General features: G+C 36.3%; 11 non-coding genes across 11 annotated transcripts; all 11 read right to left on the reverse strand.

The window, feature by feature from the left end:
• Positions 1-379: 379 nt before the first annotated feature.
• Positions 380-461, reverse strand: TRNAL-UAG (transfer RNA leucine (anticodon UAG)). The gene has a single exon. It is a non-coding gene; the product is annotated as a tRNA-Leu (tRNA).
• Positions 462-6,639: 6,178 nt separating this feature from the next.
• On the reverse strand, positions 6,640-6,721 carry TRNAL-AAG (transfer RNA leucine (anticodon AAG)). The gene has a single exon. It is a non-coding gene; the product is annotated as a tRNA-Leu (tRNA).
• Positions 6,722-7,123: 402 nt separating this feature from the next.
• On the reverse strand, positions 7,124-7,205 carry TRNAL-AAG (transfer RNA leucine (anticodon AAG)). The gene has a single exon. It is a non-coding gene; the product is annotated as a tRNA-Leu (tRNA).
• Positions 7,206-8,251: 1,046 nt separating this feature from the next.
• On the reverse strand, positions 8,252-8,333 carry TRNAL-AAG (transfer RNA leucine (anticodon AAG)). Its single transcript has one exon. It is a non-coding gene; the product is annotated as a tRNA-Leu (tRNA).
• A 402-nt stretch (positions 8,334-8,735) lies between these two features.
• On the reverse strand, positions 8,736-8,817 carry TRNAL-AAG (transfer RNA leucine (anticodon AAG)). The gene has a single exon. It is a non-coding gene; the product is annotated as a tRNA-Leu (tRNA).
• A 1,046-nt stretch (positions 8,818-9,863) lies between these two features.
• TRNAL-AAG (transfer RNA leucine (anticodon AAG)) lies at positions 9,864-9,945 on the reverse strand. Its single transcript has one exon. It is a non-coding gene; the product is annotated as a tRNA-Leu (tRNA).
• Positions 9,946-10,347: 402 nt separating this feature from the next.
• TRNAL-AAG (transfer RNA leucine (anticodon AAG)) lies at positions 10,348-10,429 on the reverse strand. Its single transcript has one exon. It is a non-coding gene; the product is annotated as a tRNA-Leu (tRNA).
• A 1,045-nt stretch (positions 10,430-11,474) lies between these two features.
• TRNAL-UAG (transfer RNA leucine (anticodon UAG)) lies at positions 11,475-11,556 on the reverse strand. Its single transcript has one exon. It is a non-coding gene; the product is annotated as a tRNA-Leu (tRNA).
• Positions 11,557-17,724: 6,168 nt separating this feature from the next.
• TRNAL-AAG (transfer RNA leucine (anticodon AAG)) lies at positions 17,725-17,806 on the reverse strand. Its single transcript has one exon. It is a non-coding gene; the product is annotated as a tRNA-Leu (tRNA).
• A 402-nt stretch (positions 17,807-18,208) lies between these two features.
• Positions 18,209-18,290, reverse strand: TRNAL-AAG (transfer RNA leucine (anticodon AAG)). The gene has a single exon. It is a non-coding gene; the product is annotated as a tRNA-Leu (tRNA).
• Positions 18,291-19,336: 1,046 nt separating this feature from the next.
• On the reverse strand, positions 19,337-19,418 carry TRNAL-AAG (transfer RNA leucine (anticodon AAG)). The gene has a single exon. It is a non-coding gene; the product is annotated as a tRNA-Leu (tRNA).
• Between the last annotated feature and the right edge of the window lie 116 nt (positions 19,419-19,534).

Consider the following 19,534-nt stretch of genomic DNA (forward strand, 5'->3'; position numbering starts at 1 on the left):
TTGCCTACTATTGGGTAATAGGGGCAGATCTCACCTCAGTCATCTAAATGAGATCTTTGCCCTGTTTACTTTGTAGAGAGTCCTATCTGTTGCCACTGTTGCTGTCAAAAGGTCCTCCACAGCCAGGAGTTATGAGCTGTGGCACATTGTCAGAATCCAGTGGAAAAGTGCATGTAAAGGTCTTAAGCCATTGTAAGCACTTTTTTTCTAAACTGTATTCCTTTGTAGCGGTGAAAGAAAGTGTGGTGCTGGGAAAGCCTCATTCATGTTGTTGTGCAAGCTGATGGAGGAAAAGAGAAGTATTTGAGCTTTTTTGTTGTTGATGAAGGGATGTAGGAGATCCACAACAGACCTGCGAGGCAAGATAGAAGTTGTAGACTGGCAGTGGTGGGATTTGAACCCACGCCTCCAAAGAGACTGGAGCCTAAATCCAGCGCCTTAGACCGCTCGGCCACACTACCTTCTTGATATCAATTCTTTGTGTGCTTTTAAAATGAGGTGTGTATGAGTGGAATGTTGAGTGGTTGATATTTGTGCCATCAACAAGTAATCAACTGGGGACATGCTGCATGTATGCACCTATTCTCATTACCGCGGAAAGAGAAAACACTTGACAGTACTGGCTTTCCACTTTTTCACCATTTTTCACTTTGTTCACCTTCTTCACTTTTTTCACCATTTTTTTTACTTTTTCACCATTTTTCACGTTTTTCACCATTTTTCCACTTTTTCACTTTTTTCACTTTATTCACCTTTTTTCAATTTTTCACCATTTTTCACGTTTTTCACCTTTTTTCACTTTTTAAACCATTTTCACTTTTTCACCATTTTTCACGTTTTTTAACCTTTTTTCACTTTTTTCACCATTTTTCACCATTTTTCACTTTTTTCACCATTTTTCACGGTTTTCACCTTTTTTCACTTTTTTCACCATTTTTCACTTTTTCACCATTTTTCACGTTTTTCACCTTTTTCACTTTTTTCACCATTTTTCACTTTTTTCACCATTTTTCACGGTTTTCACCTTTTTTCACTTTTTTCACCATTTTTCACTTTTTCACCAATTTTCACGTTTTTCACCTTTTTTCACTTTTTTCACCATTTTTCACGGTTTTCACATTTTTTCACTTTTTTCAGCGTTTTTCACTTTTTTCACCATTTTTCACGTTTTCACCATTTTTCACCATTTTTAACTTTTTCACCTTTTCACTTTTTTCACCGTTTTTCACCTTTTTTCACTTTTTTCACCGTTTTTCACCTTTTTTCCACTTTTTCACCATTTTTCAACTTTTTTCACTTTTTAATCCATTTTTCACTTTTTCACCTTTTTTCACTTTTTTCACCATTTTTCACTTTTTCACCATTTTTCACGTTTTTCACCTTTTTTCACTTTTTTCACCATTTTTCACTTTTTTCTCCATTTTTCACGGTTTTCACCATTTTTCATTTTTTTCACCGTTTTTCACCTTTTTTCACCTTTTTCACGTTTTTTCACTTTTTCACCATTTTTCATTTTTTTTCACCGTTTTTCACTTTTTTCACCTTTTTCACCTTTTTTCAGCTTTATTCACGTTTTCACTTTTTTCACCTTTTTTCACCATTTTTCACTTTTTCACCATTTTTCACGTTTTCACCTTTTTTCACCATTTTTCACTTTTTCACCATTTTTCACCTTTTTTCACTTTTTTCACCATTTTTTTAACTTTTTCACCATTTTTCAGTTTTCACCATTTTTCACTTTATTCTCGTTTTTCACCTTTTTTCACCTTTTTAACCTTTTTTCACTTTTTCACCATTTTTCATTTTTTTTCCACCGTTTTTCACTTTTTTCACCTTTTTCACGTTTTTCACCTTTTTTCACTTTTTTCACCATTTTTCACTTTTTTCACCATTTTTCACTTTTTCACCATTTTTCACGTTTTTCACCTTTTTTCACTTTTTTCACCATTTTTCACTTTTTCACCATTTTTCACGGTTTTCACCTTTTTTCACCATTTTAACCGTTTTTCACTTTTTTCACCATTTTTCACTTTTTCACCATTTTTCACGTTTTTCACCTTTTTTCACCATTTTAACCGTTTTTCACTTTTTCACCATTTTTCACGGTTTTCACCATTTTTCACTTTTTTAACCATTTTTCACTTTTTTAACCATTTTTCACTTTTTCACCATTTTTCACGGTTTTTCACTTTTTTCACCATTTTTCACTTTTTCACCATTTTTCACGTTTTTCACCATTTTTCACTTTATTCACGTTTTTCACCTTTTTTCACCTTTTTCACCATTTTCATTTTTTTTCACCGTTTTTAACTTTTTTTTACCGTTTTTCACTTTTTTCACCTTTTTCACCTTTTTCACCTTTTTCACCTTTTTTCACCTTTTTTCACTTTTTCACTTTTTTCACCTTTTTTCACCATTTTTCACTTTTTCACCATTTTTCACGTTTTTCACCTTTTTCCACTTTTTTCACCATTTTTCACTTTTTCACCATTTTTCACGGTTTTCACCTTTTTTCACTTTTTTAACCGTTTTTCACTTTTTCACCATTTTTCACGGTTTTCACTATTTTTCACTTTTTTAACCATTTTTCACTTTTTCACCATTTTTCACCTTTTTTCACTTTTTTCACCATTTTTCACTTTTTTCAACATTTTTCACGGTTTTCACCATTTTTCACTTTATTCACGTTTTTCACCTTTTTTCACCTTTTTCACCTTTTTTCACTTTTTCACCATTTTTAATTTTTTTTCACCGTTTTTCACTTTTTTTCACCTTTTTCACCTTTTTTCACCGTTTTTCACTTTTTTCACCTTTTTCACCTTTTTTCACCTTTATTCACGTTTTCACTTTTTTCACCTTTTTTCACCATTTTTCACTTTTTCACCATTTTTCACGTTTTTCACCTTTTTTCACCATTTTTCACTTTTTCACCATTTTTCACGTTTTTCACCTTTTTTCACTTTTTTCACCATTTTTCACTTTTTCACCATTTTTCACGTTTTTCACCTTTTTCACTTTTTTCACCATTTTTCACTTTTTCACCAATTTTCACGTTTTTCACCTTTTTTCACTTTTTTCACCTTTTTCACTTTTTTCAGCGTTTTTCACTTTTTTCACCATTTTTCACGGTTTCACCATTTTTCACCATTTTTAACTTTTTCACCATTTTTCACTTTTTTCACCGTTTTTCACCTTTTTTCACTTATTTCACCGTTTTTCACCTCTTTTCCACTTTTTCACCATTTTTCAACTTTTTTCACTTTTTAATCCATTTTTCACTTTTTCACCTTTTTTCACTTTTTTTAACCATTTTTCACTTTTTCACCATTTTTCACGTTTTTCACCTTTTTTCACTTTTTTCACCATTTTTCACTTTTTTCAACATTTTTCACGGTTTTCACCATTTTTCACTTTATTCACGTTTTTCACTTTTTTCACCTTTTTCACCTTTTTCACCTTTTTTCACCGTTTTTCACTTTTTTCACCTTTTTCACCTTTTTTCACCTTTATTCACGTTTTCACTTTTTTCACCTTTTTTCACCATTTTTCACTTTTTCACCATTTTTCACGTTTTTCACCTTTTTTCACTTTTTTCACCATTTTTCACTTTTTCACCATTTTTCACGTTTTTCACCTTTTTCACTTTTTTCACCATTTTTCACTTTTTTCACCATTTTCCACGGTGTTCACCTTTTTTCACTTTTTTCACCATTTTTCACTTTTTCACCATTTTTCACGTTTTTCACCTTTTTCACTTTTTTCACCATTTTTCACTTTTTCACCAATTTTCACGTTTTTCACCTTTTTTCACTTTTTTCACCTTTTTCACTTTTTTCAGCGTTTTTCACTTTTTTCACCATTTTTCACGGTTTCACCATTTTTCACCATTTTTAACTTTTTCACCATTTTTCACTTTTTTCACCGTTTTTCACCTTTTTTCACTTTTTTCACCGTTTTTCACCTCTTTTCCACTTTTTCACCATTTTTCAACTTTTTTCACTTTTTAATCCATTTTTCACTTTTTCACCTTTTTTCACTTTTTTCACCATTTTTCACTTTTTCACCATTTTTCACGTTTTTCACCTTTTTTCATTTTTTTCACCATTTTTCACTTTTTTCTCCATTTGTCACGGTTTTCACCATTTTTCATTTTTTTCACCGTTTTTCACCTTTTTTCACCTTTTACACGTTTTTTCACTTTTTCACCATTTTTCATTTTTTTTCACCGTTTTTCACTTTTTTCACCTTTTTCACCTTTTTTCACCTTTTTTCACCATTTTTCACCTTTTCACCATTTTTCACGTTTTTCACCTTTTTTCACCATTTTTCACTTTTTCACCATTTTTCACGTTTTTCACCTTTTTTCACTTTTTTCACCATTTTTCACTTTTTCACCATTTTTCACGGTTTTCACCATTTTTCACTTTTATAACCATTTTTCACTTTTTCACCATTTTTAACGTTTTTCACCTTTTTTCAACTTTTTTCACTTTTTAATCCATTTTTCACTTTTTCACCTTTTTTCACTTTTTTCACCATTTTTCACTTTTTCACCATTTTTCACGTTTTTCACCTTTTTTCATTTTTTTCACCATTTTTCACTTTTTTCTCCATTTGTCACGGTTTTCACCATTTTTCATTTTTTTCACCGTTTTTCACCTTTTTTCACCTTTTACACGTTTTTTCACTTTTTCACCATTTTTCATTTTTTTTCACCGTTTTTCACTTTTTTCACCTTTTTCACCTTTTTTCACCTTTATTCACTTTTTCACTTTTTTCACCTTTTTTCACCATTTTTCACTTTTTCACCATTTTTCACGTTTTTCACCTTTTTTCACCATTTTTCACTTTTTCACCATTTTTCACGTTTTTCACCTTTTTTCACTTTTTTCACCATTTTTCACTTTTTCACCATTTTTCACGGTTTTCACCATTTTTCACTTTTATAACCATTTTTCACTTTTTCACCATTTTTAACGTTTTTCACCTTTTTTCACTTTTTTCACCATTTTTCACTTTTTCACCATTTTTCACGTTTTTCACCTTTTTTCACTTTTTTCACCATTTTCACTTTTTCACCATTTTTCACCTTTTTCACTTTTTTCACCATTTTTTACTTTTTCACCATTTTTCACGTTTTTCACCATTTTTCCACTTTTTCACTTTTTTCACTTTTTAAACCATTTTTCACTTTTCACCATTTTTCACGTTTTTCACCTTTTTTCACTTTTTTCACCATTTTTCACGTTTTTCACCTTTTTTCACTTTTTTCACCATTTTTCACTTTTTTAACCATTTTTCACTTTTTCACCATTTTTCACGTTTTTCACCTTTTTTCACTTTTTCACCATTTTTCACTTTTTTCACCTTTTTTCACTTTTTTCACCATTTTTCACTTTTTCACCATTTTTCACGGTTTTCACCTTTTTTCACCATTTTAACCGTTTTTCACTTTTTCACCATTTTTCACGGTTTTCACCATTTTTCACTTTTTTAACCATTTTTCACTTTTTTAACCATTTTTCACTTTTTCACCATTTTTCACGTTTTTTCACTTTTTTCACCATTTTTCACTTTTTCACCATTTTTCACTTTTTTCACCATTTTTCACTTTTTTCACCTTTTTTCATTTTTTTCACCATTTTAACACGGTTAATTACTGTGCCATCAACATGTTTATCATTTGGGGATATGCTGCATGTTGGCAGCCATTCTCAGTTCCATAAGGAAGAACGCAAAACAGTACTGACTTTTGTTCCATTGCTCTGATACCACTGAGTGCAGCACCTACTGTCCGATCGCTTTTCCGATCGATTTTCTGATCGAAAATCAGATCGGATATGCATTAAATTATCTATCGAACCAACTATCTGCCAAAAAATCTCATGGTGTATTCCCATCATGAGACCCTGGAGGAAGCCTTCAAATAATTTTTGCATCTCAAGGAAACCGACCTTACTGGGGCAAGTGGGGAAAATGCCAGGGAACCCCTGAAAAGTCCTGAAGGAAGCTTGGGCTTCCAGGGAACCCTGGTTGAGAAAACCTGCTTTGGCCTAGCGTACAATAAAAGACATCCTCTCGAACCCCTAACTGCCCACGTAGTTAATGTATCAGCTTTTATGCAAAAGTAATGTCACCTGTCTAAAAAAAATCACAATTGTCCACTTACGTACAATGTACAATGTAGCCCGTAGCACTGGAATAGATGCTATTGCACGTATACCTAAAATCCAATTCACCTACAATTGAGAGGAAACATTTGCCTACTATTGGGTAATAGGGGCAGCTCTCACCTCAGTCATCTAAATGAGATCTTTGCCCTGTTTACTTTGTAGAAAGTCCTATCTGTTGCCACTGTTGCTGTCAAAAGGTCCTCCACAGCCAGGAGTTATGAGCTGTGGCACATTGTCAGAATCCAGTGGAAAAGTGCATGTAAAGGTCTTAAGCCATTGTAAGCACTTTTTTTTCTAAACTGTATTCCTTTGTAGCGGTGAAAGAAAGTGTGGTGCTGGGAAAGCCTCATTCATGTTGTTGTGCAAGCTGATGGAGGAAAAGAGAAGTATTTGAGCTTTTTTGTTGTTGATGAAGGGACGTAGTAGATCCACAAGAGGCCTGCGAGGCAAGATAGAAGTTGTAGACTGGCAGTGGTGGGATTTGAACCCACGCCTCCGAGGAGACTGGAGCCTTAATCCAGCGCCTTAGACCGCTCGGCCACACTACCTTGCCGATATCGATCTTTTGTGTGCTTTTAAAATGAGGTGTGTATGAGTGGAATGTTAAGTGGTTCATTATTGTGCCATCAACAAGTAATCAACTGGGGACATGCTGCATGTATGCACCTATTCTCAAAACCGCAGAAAGAGAAAACACTTGACAGTACTGGCTTTGGTTCTATGCCTCTGATGACAGCACCTAGGAAAGTGCAGGTAAAGCACTCTATGCCACAGCAGAATCAATGGATTAGTCTTCTCAAATGTAACCTTTTCTGACCAAGATAAGCTCCTCAAGTGGCCCTGATGTATAAGCTTGGACAAGTATTTGAGCAAGTGTTAAAGCCAGAGGAGCTGAGGCCTTATCTTTCCTACATAGTATATCCTTGTCAAGCAAGCGAGAAGTTAAAGGCTGGCAGTGGTGGGATTTGAACCCACGCCTCCAAGGAGACTGGAGCCTTAATCCAGCGCCTTAGACCACTCGGCCACACTACCCTGCGGATGTCTACTCTTGCGTGCTTTAAGACACGTTTTTCAAGAGTCAAAGGTTAAGCGGTTAATTACTGTGCCATCAACAGGTTATCATCTGGGGATATGCTGCATGCTGGCAGCCATTCTCAGTTCCATAAGGAAGAACGCATAACAATACTGACTTGTGTTCCATTGCTCTGATACCACTGAGTGCAGCACCTACTGTCCGATCGCTTTTCCGATCAATTTTCCAATCGAAAATCAGATCGGATATGCATTAAATTATCTATTGAACCAACTATCTGCCAAAAAATCTCATGGTGTATTCCCATCATGAGACCCTGGAGGAAGCCTTCAAATAATTTTTGCATCTCAAGGAAACCGACCTTACTGGGGCAAGTGGGGAAAATGCCAGGGAACCCCTGAAAAGTCCTGAAGGAAGCTTGGGCTTCCAGGGAACCCTGGTTGAGAAAACCTGCTTTGGCCTAGCGTACAATAAAAGACATCCTCTCGAACCCCTAACTGCCCACGTAGTTAATGTATCAGCTTTTATGCAAAAGTAATGTCACCTGTCTAAAAAAAGCACAATTGTCCACTTACGTACAATGTACAATGTAGCCCGTAGCACTGGAATAGATGCTATTGCACGTATACCTAAAATCCCATTCACCTACAATTGAGAGGAAACATTTGCCTACTATTGGGTAATAGGGGCAGATCTCACCTCAGTCATCTAAATGAGATCTTTGCCCTGTTTACTTTGTAGAGAGTCCTATCTGTTGCCACTGTTGCTGTCAAAAGGTCCTCCACAGCCAGGAGTTATGAGCTGTGGCACATTGTCAGAATCCAGTGGAAAAGTGCATGTAAAGGTCTTAAGCCATTGTAAGCACTTTTTTTTCTAAACTGTATTCCTTTGTAGCGGTGAAAGAAAGTGTGGTGCTGGGAAAGCCTCATTCATGTTGTTGTGCAAGCTGATGGAGGAAAAGAGAAGTATTTGAGCTTTCTTGTTGTTGATGAAGGGACGTAGTAGATCCACAAGAGGCCTGCGAGGCAAGATAGAAGTTGTAGACTGGCAGTGGTGGGATTTGAACCCACGCCTCCGAGGAGACTGGAGCCTTAATCCAGCGCCTTAGACCGCTCGGCCACACTACCTTGCCGATATCGATCTTTTGTGTGCTTTTAAAATGAGGTGTGTATGAGTGGAATGTTAAGTGGTTCATTATTGTGCCATCAACAAGTAATCAACTGGGGACATGCTGCATGTATGCACCTATTCTCAAAACCGCAGAAAGAGAAAACACTTGACAGTACTGGCTTTGGTTCTATGCCTCTGATGACAGCACCTAGGAAAGTGCAGGTAAAGCACTCTATGCCACAGCAGAATCAATGGATTAGTCTTCTCAAATGTAACCTTTTCTGACCAAGATAAGCTCCTCAAGTGGCCCTGATGTATAAGCTTGGACAAGTATTTGAGCAAGTGTTAAAGCCAGAGGAGCTGAGGCCTTATCTTTCCTACATAGTATATCCTTGTCAAGCAAGCGAGAAGTTAAAGGCTGGCAGTGGTGGGATTTGAACCCACGCCTCCGAGGAGACTGGAGCCTTAATCCAGCGCCTTAGACCACTCGGCCACACTACCCTGCGGATGTCTACTCTTGCGTGCTTTAAGACACGTTTTTCAAGAGTCAAAGGTTAAGCGGTTAATTACTGTGCCATCAACAGGTTATCATCTGGGGATATGCTGCATGCTGGCAGCCATTCTCAGTTCCATAAGGAAGAACGCATAACAATACTGACTTGTGTTCCATTGCTCTGATACCACTGAGTGCAGCACCTACTGTCCGATCGCTTTTCCGATCAATTTTCCGATCGAAAATCAGATCGGATATGCATTAAATTATCTATTGAACCAACTATCTGCCAAAAAATCTCATGGTGTATTCCCATCATGAGACCCTGGAGGAAGCCTTCAAATAATTTTTGCATCTCAAGGAAACCGACCTTACTGGGGCAAGTGGGGAAAATGCCAGGGAACCCCTGAAAAGTCCTGAAGGAAGCTTGGGCTTCCAGGGAACCCTGGTTGAGAAAACCTGCTTTGGCCTAGCGTACAATAAAAGACATCCTCTCGAACCCCTAACTGCCCACGTAGTTAATGTATCAGCTTTTATGCAAAAGTAATGTCACCTGTCTAAAAAAAGCACAATTGTCCACTTACGTACAATGTACAATGTAGCCCGTAGCACTGGAATAGATGCTATTGCACGTATACCTAAAATCCCATTCACCTACAATTGAGAGGAAACATTTGCCTACTATTGGGTAATAGGGGCAGATCTCACCTCAGTCATCTAAATGAGATCTTTGCCCTGTTTACTTTGTAGAGAGTCCTATCTGTTGCCACTGTTGCTGTCAAAAGGTCCTCCACAGCCAGGAGTTATGAGCTGTGGCACATTGTCAGAATCCAGTGGAAAAGTGCATGTAAAGGTCTTAAGCCATTGTAAGCACTTTTTTTTCTAAACTGTATTCCTTTGTAGCGGTGAAAGAAAGTGTGGTGCTGGGAAAGCCTCATTCATGTTGTTGTGCAAGCTGATGGAGGAAAAGAGAAGTATTTGAGCTTTCTTGTTGTTGATGAAGGGACGTAGTAGATCCACAAGAGGCCTGCGAGGCAAGATAGAAGTTGTAGACTGGCAGTGGTGGGATTTGAACCCCCGCCTCCGAGGAGACTGGAGCCTTAATCCAGCGCCTTAGACCGCTCGGCCACACTACCTTGCCGATATCGATCTTTTGTGTGCTTTTAAAATGAGGTGTGTATGAGTGGAATGTTAAGTGGTTCATTATTGTGCCATCAACAAGTAATCAACTGGGGACATGCTGCATGTATGCACCTATTCTCAAAACCGCAGAAAGAGAAAACACTTGACAGTACTGGCTTTGGTTCTATGCCTCTGATGACAGCACCTAGGAAAGTGCAGGTAAAGCACTCTATGCCACAGCAGAATCAATGGATTAGTCTTCTCAAATGTAACCTTTTCTGACCAAGATAAGCTCCTCAAGTGGCCCTGATGTATAAGCTTGGACAAGTATTTGAGCAAGTGTTAAAGCCAGAGGAGCTGAGGCCTTATCTTTCCTACATAGTATATCCTTGTCAAGCAAGCGAGAAGTTAAAGGCTGGCAGTGGTGGGATTTGAACCCACGCCTCCGAGGAGACTGGAGCCTTAATCCAGCGCCTTAGACCACTCGGCCACACTACCCTGCGGATGTCTACTCTTGCGTGCTTTAAGACACGTTTTTCAAGAGTCAAAGGTTAAGCGGTTAATTACTGTGCCATCAACAGGTTATCATCTGGGGATATGCTGCATGCTGGCAGCCATTCTCAGTTCCATAAGGAAGAACGCATAACAATACTGACTTGTGTTCCATTGCTCTGATACCACTGAGTGCAGCACCTACTGTCCGATCGCTTTTCCGATCAATTTTCCGATCGAAAATCAGATCGGATATGCATTAAATTATCTATTGAACCAACTATCTGCCAAAAAATCTCATGGTGTATTCCCATCATGAGACCCTGGAGGAAGCCTTCAAATAATTTTTGCATCTCAAGGAAACCGACCTTACTGGGGCAAGTGGGGAAAATGCCAGGGAACCCCTGAAAAGTCCTGAAGGAAGCTTGGGCTTCCAGGGAACCCTGGTTGAGAAAACCTGCTTTGGCCTAGCGTACAATAAAAGACATCCTCTCGAACCCCTAACTGCCCACGTAGTTAATGTATCAGCTTTTATGCAAAAGTAATGTCACCTGTCTAAAAAAAGCACAATTGTCCACTTACGTACAATGTACAATGTAGCCCGTAGCACTGGAATAGATGCTATTGCACGTATACCTAAAATCCCATTCACCTACAATTGAGAGGAAACATTTGCCTACTATTGGGTAATAGGGGCAGATCTCACCTCAGTCATCTAAATGAGATCTTTGCCCTGTTTACTTTGTAGAGAGTCCTATCTGTTGCCACTGTTGCTGTCAAAAGGTCCTCCACAGCCAGGAGTTATGAGCTGTGGCACATTGTCAGAATCCAGTGGAAAAGTGCATGTAAAGGTCTTAAGCCATTGTAAGCACTTTTTTTCTAAACTGTATTCCTTTGTAGCGGTGAAAGAAAGTGTGGTGCTGGGAAAGCCTCATTCATGTTGTTGTGCAAGCTGATGGAGGAAAAGAGAAGTATTTGAGCTTTTTTGTTGTTGATGAAGGGATGTAGGAGATCCACAACAGACCTGCGAGGCAAGATAGAAGTTGTAGACTGGCAGTGGTGGGATTTGAACCCACGCCTCCAAAGAGACTGGAGCCTAAATCCAGCGCCTTAGACCGCTCGGCCACACTACCTTCTTGATATCAATTCTTTGTGTGCTTTTAAAATGAGGTGTGTATGAGTGGAATGTTGAGTGGTTGATATTTGTGCCATCAACAAGTAATCAACTGGGGACATGCTGCATGTATGCACCTATTCTCATTACCGCGGAAAGAGAAAACACTTGACAGTACTGGCTTTCCACTTTTTCACCATTTTTCACTTTGTTCACCTTCTTCACTTTTTTCACCATTTTTTTTACTTTTTCACCATTTTTCACGTTTTTCACCATTTTTCCACTTTTTCACTTTTTTCACTTTATTCACCTTTTTTCAATTTTTCACCATTTTTCACGTTTTTCACCTTTTTTCACTTTTTAAACCATTTTCACTTTTTCACCATTTTTCACGTTTTTTAACCTTTTTTCACTTTTTTCACCATTTTTCACCATTTTTCACTTTTTTCACCATTTTTCACGGTTTTCACCTTTTTTCACTTTTTTCACCATTTTTCACTTTTTCACCATTTTTCACGTTTTTCACCTTTTTCACTTTTTTCACCATTTTTCACTTTTTTCACCATTTTTCACGGTTTTCACCTTTTTTCACTTTTTTCACCATTTTTCACTTTTTCACCAATTTTCACGTTTTTCACCTTTTTTCACTTTTTTCACCATTTTTCACGGTTTTCACATTTTTTCACTTTTTTCAGCGTTTTTCACTTTTTTCACCATTTTTCACGTTTTCACCATTTTTCACCATTTTTAACTTTTTCACCTTTTCACTTTTTTCACCGTTTTTCACCTTTTTTCACTTTTTTCACCGTTTTTCACCTTTTTTCCACTTTTTCACCATTTTTCAACTTTTTTCACTTTTTAATCCATTTTTCACTTTTTCACCTTTTTTCACTTTTTTCACCATTTTTCACTTTTTCACCATTTTTCACGTTTTTCACCTTTTTTCACTTTTTTCACCATTTTTCACTTTTTTCTCCATTTTTCACGGTTTTCACCATTTTTCATTTTTTTCACCGTTTTTCACCTTTTTTCACCTTTTTCACGTTTTTTCACTTTTTCACCATTTTTCATTTTTTTTCACCGTTTTTCACTTTTTTCACCTTTTTCACCTTTTTTCAGCTTTATTCACGTTTTCACTTTTTTCACCTTTTTTCACCATTTTTCACTTTTTCACCATTTTTCACGTTTTCACCTTTTTTCACCATTTTTCACTTTTTCACCATTTTTCACCTTTTTTCACTTTTTTCACCATTTTTTTAACTTTTTCACCATTTTTCAGTTTTCACCATTTTTCACTTTATTCTCGTTTTTCACCTTTTTTCACCTTTTTAACCTTTTTTCACTTTTTCACCATTTTTCATTTTTTTTCCACCGTTTTTCACTTTTTTCACCTTTTTCACGTTTTTCACCTTTTTTCACTTTTTTCACCATTTTTCACTTTTTTCACCATTTTTCACTTTTTCACCATTTTTCACGTTTTTCACCTTTTTTCACTTTTTTCACCATTTTTCACTTTTTCACCATTTTTCACGGTTTTCACCTTTTTTCACCATTTTAACCGTTTTTCACTTTTTTCACCATTTTTCACTTTTTCACCATTTTTCACGTTTTTCACCTTTTTTCACCATTTTAACCGTTTTTCACTTTTTCACCATTTTTCACGGTTTTCACCATTTTTCACTTTTTTAACCATTTTTCACTTTTTTAACCATTTTTCACTTTTTCACCATTTTTCACGGTTTTTCACTTTTTTCACCATTTTTCACTTTTTCACCATTTTTCACGTTTTTCACCATTTTTCACTTTATTCACGTTTTTCACCTTTTTTCACCTTTTTCACCATTTTCATTTTTTTTCACCGTTTTTAACTTTTTTTTACCGTTTTTCACTTTTTTCACCTTTTTCACCTTTTTCACCTTTTTTCACCTTTTTTCACTTTTTCACTTTTTTCACCTTTTTTCACCATTTTTCACTTTTTCACCATTTTTCACGTTTTTCACCTTTTTCCACTTTTTTCACCATTTTTCACTTTTTCACCATTTTTCACGGTTTTCACCTTTTTTCACTTTTTTAACCGTTTTTCACTTTTTCACCATTTTTCACGGTTTTCACTATTTTTCACTTTTTTAACCATTTTTCACTTTTTCACCATTTTTCACCTTTTTTCACTTTTTTCACCATTTTTCACTTTTTTCAACATTTTTCACGGTTTTCACCATTTTTCACTTTATTCACGTTTTTCACCTTTTTTCACCTTTTTCACCTTTTTTCACTTTTTCACCATTTTTAATTTTTTTTCACCGTTTTTCACTTTTTTTCACCTTTTTCACCTTTTTTCACCGTTTTTCACTTTTTTCACCTTTTTCACCTTTTTTCACCTTTATTCACGTTTTCACTTTTTTCACCTTTTTTCACCATTTTTCACTTTTTCACCATTTTTCACGTTTTTCACCTTTTTTCACCATTTTTCACTTTTTCACCATTTTTCACGTTTTTCACCTTTTTTCACTTTTTTCACCATTTTTCACTTTTTCACCATTTTTCACGTTTTTCACCTTTTTCACTTTTTTCACCATTTTTCACTTTTTCACCAATTTTCACGTTTTTCACCTTTTTTCACTTTTTTCACCTTTTTCACTTTTTTCAGCGTTTTTCACTTTTTTCACCATTTTTCACGGTTTCACCATTTTTCACCATTTTTAACTTTTTCACCATTTTTCACTTTTTTCACCGTTTTTCACCTTTTTTCACTTATTTCACCGTTTTTCACCTCTTTTCCACTTTTTCACCATTTTTCAACTTTTTTCACTTTTTAATCCATTTTTCACTTTTTCACCTTTTTTCACTTTTTTAACCATTTTTCACTTTTTCACCATTTTTCACGTTTTTCACCTTTTTTCACTTTTTTCACCATTTTTCACTTTTTTCAACATTTTTCACGGTTTTCACCATTTTTCACTTTATTCACGTTTTTCACTTTTTTCACCTTTTTCACCTTTTTCACCTTTTTTCACCGTTTTTCACTTTTTTCACCTTTTTCACCTTTTTTCACCTTTATTCACGTTTTCACTTTTTTCACCTTTTTTCACCATTTTTCACTTTTTCACCATTTTTCACGTTTTTCACCTTTTTTCACTTTTTTCACCATTTTTCACTTTTTCACCATTTTTCACGTTTTTCACCTTTTTCACTTTTTTCACCATTTTTCACTTTTTTCACCATTTTCCACGGTGTTCACCTTTTTTCACTTTTTTCACCATTTTTCACTTTTTCACCATTTTTCACGTTTTTCACCTTTTTCACTTTTTTCACCATTTTTCACTTTTTCACCAATTTTCACGTTTTTCACCTTTTTTCACTTTTTTCACCTTTTTCACTTTTTTCAGCGTTTTTCACTTTTTTCACCATTTTTCACGGTTTCACCATTTTTCACCATTTTTAACTTTTTCACCATTTTTCACTTTTTTCACCGTTTTTCACCTTTTTTCACTTTTTTCACCGTTTTTCACCTCTTTTCCACTTTTTCACCATTTTTCAACTTTTTTCACTTTTTAATCCATTTTTCACTTTTTCACCTTTTTTCACTTTTTTCACCATTTTTCACTTTTTCACCATTTTTCACGTTTTTCACCTTTTTTCATTTTTTTCACCATTTTTCACTTTTTTCTCCATTTGTCACGGTTTTCACCATTTTTCATTTTTTTCACCGTTTTTCACCTTTTTTCACCTTTTACACGTTTTTTCACTTTTTCACCATTTTTCATTTTTTTTCACCGTTTTTCACTTTTTTCACCTTTTTCACCTTTTTTCACCTTTTTTCACCATTTTTCACCTTTTCACCATTTTTCACGTTTTTCACCTTTTTTCACCATTTTTCACTTTTTCACCATTTTTCACGTTTTTCACCTTTTTTCACTTTTTTCACCATTTTTCACTTTTTCACCATTTTTCACGGTTTTCACCATTTTTCACTTTTATAACCATTTTTCACTTTTTCACCATTTTTAACGTTTTTCACCTTTTTTCAACTTTTTTCACTTTTTAATCCATTTTTCACTTTTTCACCTTTTTTCACTTTTTTCACCATTTTTCACTTTTTCACCATTTTTCACGTTTTTCACCTTTTTTCATTTTTTTCACCATTTTTCACTTTTTTCTCCATTTGTCACGGTTTTCACCATTTTTCATTTTTTTCACCGTTTTTCACCTTTTTTCACCTTTTACACGTTTTTTCACTTTTTCACCATTTTTCATTTTTTTTCACCGTTTTTCACTTTTTTCACCTTTTTCACCTTTTTTCACCTTTATTCACTTTTTCACTTTTTTCACCTTTTTTCACCATTTTTCACTTTTTCACCATTTTTCACGTTTTTCACCTTTTTTCACCATTTTTCACTTTTTCACCATTTTTCACGTTTTTCACCTTTTTTCACTTTTTTCACCATTTTTCACTTTTTCACCATTTTTCACGGTTTTCACCATTTTTCACTTTTATAACCATTTTTCACTTTTTCACCATTTTTAACGTTTTTCACCTTTTTTCACTTTTTTCACCATTTTTCACTTTTTCACCATTTTTCACGTTTTTCACCTTTTTTCACTTTTTTCACCATTTTCACTTTTTCACCATTTTTCACCTTTTTCACTTTTTTCACCATTTTTTACTTTTTCACCATTTTTCACGTTTTTCACCATTTTTCCACTTTTTCACTTTTTTCACTTTTTAAACCATTTTTCACTTTTCACCATTTTTCACGTTTTTCACCTTTTTTCACTTTTTTCACCATTTTTCACGTTTTTCACCTTTTTTCACTTTTTTCACCATTTTTCACTTTTTTAACCATTTTTCACTTTTTCACCATTTTTCACGTTTTTCACCTTTTTTCACTTTTTCACCATTTTTCACTTTTTTCACCTTTTTTCACTTTTTTCACCATTTTTCACTTTTTCACCATTTTTCACGGTTTTCACCTTTTTTCACCATTTTAACCGTTTTTCACTTTTTCACCATTTTTCACGGTTTTCACCATTTTTCACTTTTTTAACCATTTTTCACTTTTTTAACCATTTTTCACTTTTTCACCATTTTTCACGTTTTTTCACTTTTTTCACCATTTTTCACTTTTTCACCATTTTTCACTTTTTTCACCATTTTTCACTTTTTTCACCTTTTTTCATTTTTTTCACCATTTTAACACGGTTAATTACTGTGCCATCAACATGTTTATCATTTGGGGATATGCTGCATGTTGGCAGCCATTCTCAGTTCCATAAGGAAGAACGCAAAACAGTACTGACTTTTGTTCCATTGCTCTGATACCACTGAGTGCAGCACCTACTGTCCGATCGCTTTTCCGATCGATTTTCTGATCGAAAATCAGATCGGATATGCATTAAATTATCTATCGAACCAACTATCTGCCAAAAAATCTCATGGTGTATTCCCATCATGAGACCCTGGAGGAAGCCTTCAAATAATTTTTGCATCTCAAGGAAACCGACCTTACTGGGGCAAGTGGGGAAAATGCCAGGGAACCCCTGAAAAGTCCTGAAGGAAGCTTGGGCTTCCAGGGAACCCTGGTTGAGAAAACCTGCTTTGGCCTAGCGTACAATAAAAGACATCCTCTCGAACCCCTAACTGCCCACGTAGTTAATGTATCAGCTTTTATGCAAAAGTAATGTCACCTGTCTAAAAAAAATCACAATTGTCCACTTACGTACAATGTACAATGTAGCCCGTAGCACTGGAATAGATGCTATTGCACGTATACCTAAAATCCAATTCACCTACAATTGAGAGGAAACATTTGCCTACTATTGGGTAATAGGGGCAGCTCTCACCTCAGTCATCTAAATGAGATCTTTGCCCTGTTTACTTTGTAGAAAGTCCTATCTGTTGCCACTGTTGCTGTCAAAAGGTCCTCCACAGCCAGGAGTTATGAGCTGTGGCACATTGTCAGAATCCAGTGGAAAAGTGCATGTAAAGGTCTTAAGCCATTGTAAGCACTTTTTTTTCTAAACTGTATTCCTTTGTAGCGGTGAAAGAAAGTGTGGTGCTGGGAAAGCCTCATTCATGTTGTTGTGCAAGCTGATGGAGGAAAAGAGAAGTATTTGAGCTTTTTTGTTGTTGATGAAGGGACGTAGTAGATCCACAAGAGGCCTGCGAGGCAAGATAGAAGTTGTAGACTGGCAGTGGTGGGATTTGAACCCACGCCTCCGAGGAGACTGGAGCCTTAATCCAGCGCCTTAGACCGCTCGGCCACACTACCTTGCCGATATCGATCTTTTGTGTGCTTTTAAAATGAGGTGTGTATGAGTGGAATGTTAAGTGGTTCATTATTGTGCCATCAACAAGTAATCAACTGGGGACATGCTGCATGTATGCACCTATTCTCAAAACCGCAGAAAGAGAAAACACTTGACAGTACTGGCTTTGGTTCTATGCCTCTGATGACAGCACCTAGGAAAGTGCAGGTAAAGCACTCTATGCCACAGCAGAATCAATGGATTAGTCTTCTCAAATGTAACCTTTTCTGACCAAGATAAGCTCCTCAAGTGGCCCTGATGTATAAGCTTGGACAAGTATTTGAGCAAGTGTTAAAGCCAGAGGAGCTGAGGCCTTATCTTTCCTACATAGTATATCCTTGTCAAGCAAGCGAGAAGTTAAAGGCTGGCAGTGGTGGGATTTGAACCCACGCCTCCAAGGAGACTGGAGCCTTAATCCAGCGCCTTAGACCACTCGGCCACACTACCCTGCGGATGTCTACTCTTGCGTGCTTTAAGACACGTTTTTCAAGAGTCAAAGGTTAAGCGGTTAATTACTGTGCCATCAACAGGTTATCATCTGGGGATATGCTGCATGCTGGCAGCCATTCTCAGTTCCATAAGGAAGAACGCATAACAATACTGACTTGTGTTCCATTGCTCTGATACCACTGAGTGCAGCACCTACTGTCCGATCGCTTTTCCGATCAATTTTCCAATCGAAAATCAGATCGGATATGCATTAAATTATCTATTGAACCAACTATCTGCCAAAAAATCTCATGGTGTATTCCCATCATGAGACCCTGGAGGAAGCCTTCAAATAATTTTTGCATCTCAAGGAAACCGACCTTACTGGGGCAAGTGGGGAAAATGCCAGGGAACCCCTGAAAAGTCCTGAAGGAAGCTTGGGCTTCCAGGGAACCCTGGTTGAGAAAACCTGCTTTGGCCTAGCGTACAATAAAAGACATCCTCTCGAACCCCTAACTGCCCACGTAGTTAATGTATCAGCTTTTATGCAAAAGTAATGTCACCTGTCTAAAAAAAGCACAATTGTCCACTTACGTACAATGTACAATGTAGCCCGTAGCACTGGAATAGATGCTATTGCACGTATACCTAAAATCCCATTCACCTACAATTGAGAGGAAACATTTGCCTACTATTGGGTAATAGGGGCAGATCGCACCTCAGTCATCTAAATGAGATCTTTGCCCTGTTTACTTTGTAGAGAGTCCTATCTGTTGCCACTGTTGCTGTCAAAAGGTCCTCCACAGCCAGGAGTTATGAGCTGTGGCACATTGTCAGAATCCAGTGGAAAAGTGCATGTAAAGGTCTTAAGCCATTGTAAGCACTTTTTTTTCTAAACTGTATTCCTTTGTAGCGGTGAAAGAAAGTGTGGTGCTGGGAAAGCCTCATTCATGTTGTTGTGCAAGCTGATGGAGGAAAAGAGAAGTATTTGAGCTTTCTTGTTGTTGATGAAGGGACGTAGTAGATCCACAAGAGGCCTGCGAGGCAAGATAGAAGTTGTAGACTGGCAGTGGTGGGATTTGAACCCACGCCTCCGAGGAGACTGGAGCCTTAATCCAGCGCCTTAGACCGCTCGGCCACACTACCTTGCCGATATCGATCTTTTGTGTGCTTTTAAAATGAGGTGTGTATGAGTGGAATGTTAAGTGGTTCATTATTGTGCCATCAACAAGTAATCAACTGGGGACATGCTGCATGTATGC

This window comes from Hyperolius riggenbachi, chromosome 12 (assembly GCF_040937935.1).
Source record: "Hyperolius riggenbachi isolate aHypRig1 chromosome 12, aHypRig1.pri, whole genome shotgun sequence".
Lineage (NCBI taxonomy): Eukaryota > Metazoa > Chordata > Amphibia > Anura > Hyperoliidae > Hyperolius > Hyperolius riggenbachi.